We start from the raw sequence: 8077 nt of genomic DNA, 5'->3' as shown, positions 1-8077 counted from the left end.
CACATACATATACACACACGCACACACATACATATACACAAACGCACACACATACATATACACACACGCACACACATACATATATATACACACACGCACACACACACATATACACACACACGCACATACATATACATATATACATATATACACATATACACACACACGTATACCATTAAATACATTTAAATAAATTTAGTATTTCTCAATTCAACCTTTATTCAGGTTTGTCTCATTGGGCTGCAAGGACTAATTTACAAGAGAGACTTGTTTTAGACAGACAACATATAAAAGTAGAAACAACAAAAAAGTACATTAAAAATGCAATTAAAAAATAGTGTAACAAATCAATGTGCCATAAAACAAGGTAAAAAAATACTAAAACATAGTAAACATATTTGCTTTAATACTTTTATTGACTTTATTAAAATGTTTAAAATCCCTTAAAGAAATTAGGGTGGACATCTTCAGTTCCTGTTGCAAGGTGTTCCAGGTTGCAGGAGCAGAGTAGGAAAATTACTTTTGTATTTATTCAGACATCTCTATTCTCTTCTGTCCCGTCCTGTTACCTGATGTCCAGTTTTGTCCTGTAACTGCTCGCCTGTAAGTTTTTGCTGTCTCGCCAGCCTTTTAATTTTACTGTTTGAATAAAATTTTATTTTCAAACTCCTGCTCCACTTGTCTGCCAGTGGGTCTCAAAAACTGAGGACTGTAATAAGTGTTTATTTACAAGTGAGTGATGTGCAGTCGAACTGTGACCTCTGGAGGAAGGGACTGAAACCCTAAAGATAAGCATGCAGTTAGTAGGAGCCAAGCAGGTCTGCAGATGATGATAACAAAAAGTCTGCTTACTTGAGGAAAAGGTGGTAAACACCAGGCCATGAGAGTCCAAGGTTCCAGGGTGACCAGGGAATAATGTAAGCAAATGGGGAAGGCAAGGAGGGAACACAGGAAAGTCCATGATGTCGAAGGAGCTCTGGAGATTCATAAGGCAGACAATGGTGTCATCAAAGGTCCCTTATACACCTGTAGCTCATCAGGGTAAGTATCTGCAGGTGTGTCTCTGATGGCAACATCAGGTGGAGAAGCTGCATGAGCAAAACCCTAGAACTCCCACATTTACTGGTGCATCTTGAAAAATTAGCATATGAAAACGTTTTTTGTTTCTGATCAGTAATTTCAGAAAGTGAAACATATATAGATTTCTATGGAAATGTGAATATAATACTCACAGCAATGATAGAATATCTGGTGTTCAGACTTCCATAAAGACAAAGCTTGTGTCATGGACAGCTCATGACTTTGCACTCTAAAAGTAGAGATCGATAGGTGGATGTTTGCAATCTATTATTTACTTCCAGTTTAAAGGCTGTGAGCAGTCCCACATGAGTTGACCTCGTAACCTCATTGTGTGTGTATAAATGTTGTGATCTGATGAGCTTGTTGCTGACCTTACTGTCAACTGGTTCCCATACAAGTTTTAGGTCCTGACTTTCCATCCAAATATTATTTTATTTTATAAGTTTAGTTACAGGCAGCACGGTGGCACAACTGGTAGAGCTGCTGCCTCTCAGCGAGCAGGTCCTGGGTTCAAACCCCGATCCGGGGGCCTTTCTGGGTGGAGTTTGCATGTTCTCTCCGTGCATACGTGGGTTTTCTCCGGGTACTCAGGTTTCCTCCCACAGACCAAAAAACATGCATGTTAGACTGATTGATAACTCTAAATTGTCCCCAGGTGTGAGAGAGTGAATGGTTGTTTGTCTCTATGTGGCACCACGACCCCAAAATCACCATAATCTGGTAAAATACAAAATAAATTACCATAATATACAGTAAATATACTTGAAATTCTAACTATCAAGTGTATTTTTGTGTATAAAAATCCAAATGCTCATAGAACTATAAATACTATGTCCTCTTCTTGAAACAAATCAGCAAGACTGAGTTAAGTTGAACACACTTTGAACACCGTATGACATCATATGTGCACTTTTTAGCAACGTGTTGGCCACTGGTGTTAGAAGCATTTGTAATGTGTGTGTGTGGGGGGGGGTCTGGGGGTCCTCCCCCAGAAAATTTTAAGTAAAGTAGATGCCATTTCCTGCATTCTGGTATATTTGTTGTTAAACATCTAGTTTTACCTACACAAGTAAACACTTGATTCAATAACTATTTTAGAGTTAATGGCACAACAAGAAGTAACCTGACCAACAGCTGATTCAATTAATTAAAAATATTATATATTCAAAGGTGACGATTGGATGCCCACATTAAAATGAAATAACTGTAACTTAGTTGACTTCAAATGCAACAAGCTTATCAATGAATGTTTGCGACAAAGGATTTACTGATTATAACAAAGATTCCTTCAAGAAACCTCCGAATATAAATCATATAATGGCTTCTGCTCATTCTAAATTTGTCAAATGGCCTAAATCTACTAAAGTGAAGGAGAATAATTTTAAAATAATAAATAAGATATATCCTGTAGCCATGTTTCTGCAAAGAAGATTTAAATTAGATGTTGATTAGTGAGCCTTTTGTCAATCAGAAGATGAATCTCTCAAGCAATTTTTTTTATTTTTTCATGTCAATAAAAAGTCTTTGGTCAGACATCAGAAAATGGATTAATCTCAAACTTAATATTCCTTCTTTTCATGCTGATGTCATTTTACTTTATGTGGATAACTTAAGCTCAGCTTTCTCTGATGCCATAAATATAGTCGTACTTAAAGCAAAGTACCACATTCACTGTCGTAAGAGGATAATAAGTCTTCCTTCCTGTTTTATGAATGATTTTAAGTCATATTATTCTTCATTAGATTAAAGGACTGCAAAACTGCTAGAATCATCTCACAACAGATACAACCTTATTGTTTTAATGAAAACAATGTTTTTCATATATTCACGCTCCCTTGTTTTTTATTTATTTAATTTTTTATGTTTATTTTTTTCTCTTTAATTATTTTGTGAAATGTAGTTATGACAACATTCACAAGTTTGTATTTGTATATTGTTGCATTGTTCTATTTTGTGCTATTAATAAAGTTCTACAAAAAAAACTGATGGGATGCAGGTAAGGGGCGTTTACCTTCGGGACATATCAGTTACTGACATGCCTACTGGATTGATTGACAGGTTGCCACTCAGTGAAAACAACAACAACAAACACGAGAGCTGCAGCAGCCGGCACTGGGAGGAGACGGGGCGGCCCAAATGCAACGGAAGCACAGCGGTCTTTCTGTGCCGTACAGGGCTTTTTGAATTGAACGCTTTTTGAAGCCGTACAGGGCTCCAAGTAAAGCAGGAGATAAACCAGATCTCGAGGCTCAATGGGATTAATCTGTCTAAATAAAGGTTGAATGAATATTTTGCTTGTGCTCTCACTGCCCTGGGCCCCTTAGAGATTGTGGGCACCTGGGCACTTGCCCAGTTGCCCATATGGTTAATCTGGCCTTGGTCTCCAACAGACAAAGCCCAGTGAGACATTACACACAGACCAACCAAAAGATCTCCCACTATCACACTCCCTGTGCACCCACTCTCTCTTATCTGGCTTCCCTCAGGGCTGTGTGTTGAGCCCTCTCCTGTTCACTCTGCTCACATATGACTGCACACGAACTCATCCAGTCTGTCATATTATATAGTTCTATTTCATATAGGCTTCGCCCTTTAAGGCTGTCGCTGATGGGTTTATCCCGTTATGCAGAGCATAAGCACTGAAAAAAATTAGTCCACGCCCACCTGCTGTGTGGGCCCCACCCGGTCCGTATAAATTACGTTAAGAGCGGGAAATCGGCTCCCATTTTTTCTTCAGCGAGCTAATATAGCACTGTCAGAAGAACAAAGAGGATAAATTGTGTAAATGACCAACCTTTGTGAAGGATGCTTGGCCCGGCAGTCGACCTCCGGTCGTCCGGTGAGTTCTCCTCCCCGAGGAGAAGATGACGAGCAGTCTTATTCCAAGGTAAGCGTCGGGGAACATTTCCCAGTGACAGGTCACTACACGCTGGACAACGCCATCTTGTATTTTTTCCTCTTATCGCCGACCCTCGGGGCGAACCGGATGGTTCCTCCGGGGCAAGGTGGGCTCAGATGCAGCCCCCGCTGCTCATTCCCTCCTGGGGAGCGTAGTGTAGGTGGAGGGGGGCTGAGTGAATGCTCACCCCATCCCAACACGTTTCGCATCGGCGATCTCACCGCTCCCGGCCGACAGCGCCCTCAGGGGTTGCCCGGCGGAACCCAGGAGGAGGCTGACATGAAGGGACCCCTTTTTTCTACGTCCCTCGCCTTTTCCCGCCAGTTCGGATGATCGGCGGAAAGGTTGTTTTTCACTGGGCTCCACTATGGCTCACCGTCTTGATCCATACGGCCTCACGTTCCAACAGGACGTTCGACGGGCGAGGCCGCAGACGGTTCTTTCCTGGTAGATTAGAGGAGTCGGTCCCCAGTCCGCTCCCATCACCAGAGTTGAGGGATTCACCGAGCGGGGCTATTCCTCGGTACCCCCCCCTGGAGCCAAGCCTCGCGGAAGCTTCCGGAGCGAAGCTGCCCAGGTCGGAGCAGCGTCCCGTCCCTCCGGAGGAACCAGACGGCGACCACGCTCTCCAATCGAGCCCACCGACGTGTTTTCAGGCAGCCGCAGTTAGCAACAACGTGCGCTGCTAGCATATAGCATGTCCAAGGGACTGAAGGCCGCAGACCTGCCTTGGAGACGAAGAACTCCCTCTGTAAGGCAGCTGACGCCAGCTCAACATGTGTGCCTCTCCCACGGTTTGCCTGTCGAGGACTGCAGCGCGGATGACGATGATCCAACGATCCACCTGGCTTCGTTACTCCCCTCGCTGCCGGAGAAACTGCACAAGTCCTGATGAAGCCATCGCGGACGCGCTGTTCAGAGCAGCTTCAAACCATGCTGGCGAAGTGAAACAGTCGGAGGAGGTGCCAGAAGCTGTGCGCCACCTCATCAAGCCGCGCGGCTCATCCCGACCCGCTGGAGGGACCATCGCGAGCAAGCTTCGACTTTTCCACGGCCGCGGCTCTCGCTGAGTTCCACCACCAGCCCCGCCCGTCAGAATCCAGCCCTCTTCACTCCGGCAGCCTGCAGCTCAGCGTTTCCCCAGAGTTCGCCTGCAAGACAGCACTCTGGGCAAACAATCGCAGCGCTCATGAGAGAGAACTTTCTCAAAATGACGGTCTCCGGAGGGTGTGTGTAAAAGTGACACGAAAGTTGAAATAAATCATCATTAATGATCAAAGTGTCTGTTTTTTAGCCAGTCTGTAAGCTCGGATGAGCTCACAGCGGCTGCACACATAAGAGCCGGTGTCCTTAATAAGGGTTTTTAAACTCACCGCCGCTCCAAGACATTACTAGTTGCTTACAGGGCACGATGGTAAGTGAAAATAACTCGTTATAATCCCGGGCTGCACGTTTTTCACCCAAGCGATGTCAACTCGCACTTGTGGGATGAAACAGCCCCACACACGAGCCGGTGTCCTTAAATAAAGGGTTTTAAACTCACCGTCGCTCTAAGACATGACGAGTCGATCACAGAACAGCCTCCACACATGAGCCGGCGTCCTTAATTAAAGGTTTTTAAACTCACCGTCGCTCTAGACATGACGAATCGATCACGGCACAACGGTAAGCGAAAATAACTCGTTACCAACTAGAACTGCACGATCCTCACTCAAGCGGTGTCAACTCGCACTCGTGGGATGGAACAGCCTCCACATGAGCCGGTGTCCTTAAATAGGGTTTTAACTCACCGCCGCTTTAGACATGACGAGTCGATCACTAAAATGAACAGCCTCCATCCAACGGCGCTGCGTTGATGCTGGCGCACACACAGCTGCCGGCGCTAACCAGCTCACATCGGTATAAATGTGGTCCGCAGGCTGGTTCGGGTGGAGGCCCTTCTCTCTCACAAGAAATGACACCCGTCTGAACGAATCAAACGCGGACAGCCGTCACCCACCGCATCTCAGTTTTCGGCAGCTCACCGCAGCTTAAACGTGAAGCAGCTGAAGAACCCGGTAATGAGTCCCGCCTCCCTCCAGCGCGCGCCCCTCCAGCGTGAGCGGCGCGCGTCCCTCCAGAGAACAACGTGTGCTCCCGCGGGGCTAGCAGCCTTCACTCCAACAGCACGGCGTAAATGAAGTCACGCCCTCCGCCTTTTCAACGTTCGCACAGCGACGTCAAACGCGCAGCCCCACCGCGTCATCAGCTGTCACACGCTTCGCCTTCAGCTCAAGTCTCGCCCGGGGTCACACAGAAAACATTCCCGCGACGCATGACGGCGGTTGAGGGACGGACTGCTGACAGCCGTACAAAACATGACACATCACTTAACGCACGTTCACCCTACGAACGTTACGTAGAGTGGCTAAAACATGCTCGCCGTTTTTCAGATGGATGGACAAGGTTTTATGCAAATGGTACAAGTTACAGTTTGCAACCGAACCCCTCCATTCAGAGGAGTTATAAAAAAACGGTCCCGTCATCATCAGACTAAATCTCATCCCTAAATGCAGAAATCCAAGTGTTTTCTGATGAAAGTAATCTACAGAGTCCCCCAACGGAGAGGAAACACAAGGTTTTTACTCACGGATCGGAGGGGTGAGACCGTTTTTGGATCTGTTGTTAACATCCAGAGAACGCATACCGATCATCCTAACACAGAGACGAGAGTTTTTGTTTTACCTGGATGATCTGCTGCTCCTGTCACTTCAGACAGGAGGCGCTGATGCAGGATCAGGTGTTGACATCACACCTGTTAAATCTGGGCTTCGCCATAATTGGAAGGAAGCTCGATTTTCCCGGCCCAGACATTTGTTTCTGGGAGTGGAATTAAATTCAACCACCATGAAAACTCGTTTATCACAAACTAGGTTCGACACTTTTTAAAAAAAAAAAAAAGTCAACTCAGCCACGTAAGACCTGGCAAGTGATAACAGCTGTCTCCGTCATGAAGCTGTTGGAAATGATGTCACTCACACAGTGTTTTCCGCTGGTTTGTTTCACATGAGACGCCTCCAGAGGTGGTTCTGCACGTCTGCATGTGGATCCAGTAAAACAAAACGACGGATGATCATTGTCCCTTCCTCTGTGAGAGCAGACCTCCGACTCTGGGGAAACACCTTATTTTCTGTCAGAGGGAGTCCCCCTCAGCAGACCCACGTCACGGGTCAGTCTTCACGGACACGTTGATGTCAGGCTGGGGGGGGGGACATGCCTATCTCAAGCAGTAGGGGCGCTGTGGCCCCACTACACATCAGCCCACATCAATGTTTTGGAGTGTCGCACAGCACTGAATATGATTCAACACTTTGCTCCCGTGCTACAGAATCAACACGTGTTGATTCACACAGACAACATGATGACTGCTGCGTACATAATCATCAAGGGTGTGCGTTCAGCCCAGATGTTACACATTGCGCGAAGGCTACTGTGTTGGGCTCATCTAACCTGCTCTCTATTAGAGCGGTTTTACATATCCGGTGTTCTGAACAGAAGGGCAGATGTGACGTCCAGGGGCGGCCCACGTCACGTGGACCGGACCCTCCATCCAGATCTGATGTTTTCAGACGCAGCAGAAGTTGGCAAAGCAGCTGTGGACCTGTTTGCGACGCGAGAAGAACGCTCAGTGTCAACTATGGTTTTCCCTGAGCCCGCGAGACGATCCATCGCTGGGGGGGGGACGCATTTACTCACAGCCCGTGGCCCAAAACGCTTTTATATGCGTTTCTTTTCCCCCACCTCCTCTGTTTTTTTACAGTCCCTGAACCGAGTTCAGGAGGAGGGATTGACAGCTCTCCTGGTGGCTCCCGGCGTGTGAACGCACCATGGTTCCCAGGCCTGCAACGTCTGTTGCTGGGTCACCATGGAACTGTTGAGGAGGGAGGATGCTCTCCTTCAGGCAGGAGGAACGACCAAGAGTTACCCAGAAATAGGTCAACACCTGTGGGTCTGTAGTGGACTAGGCCCATGTCAAAAACTAAGTCTAAGGTCAAAAATCTTGACCTTAAGAACCTTGTGGGACAGGAACTGTCATTTCATTGATTTGAATCCAGAAAT

Source organism: Nematolebias whitei, chromosome 17 (assembly GCF_014905685.2).
Source record: "Nematolebias whitei isolate Nwh7 chromosome 17, NemWhi1, whole genome shotgun sequence".
NCBI classification, from domain to species: Eukaryota; Metazoa; Chordata; class Actinopteri; order Cyprinodontiformes; family Rivulidae; genus Nematolebias; species Nematolebias whitei.
This window is presented reverse-complemented; position numbering follows the sequence as displayed.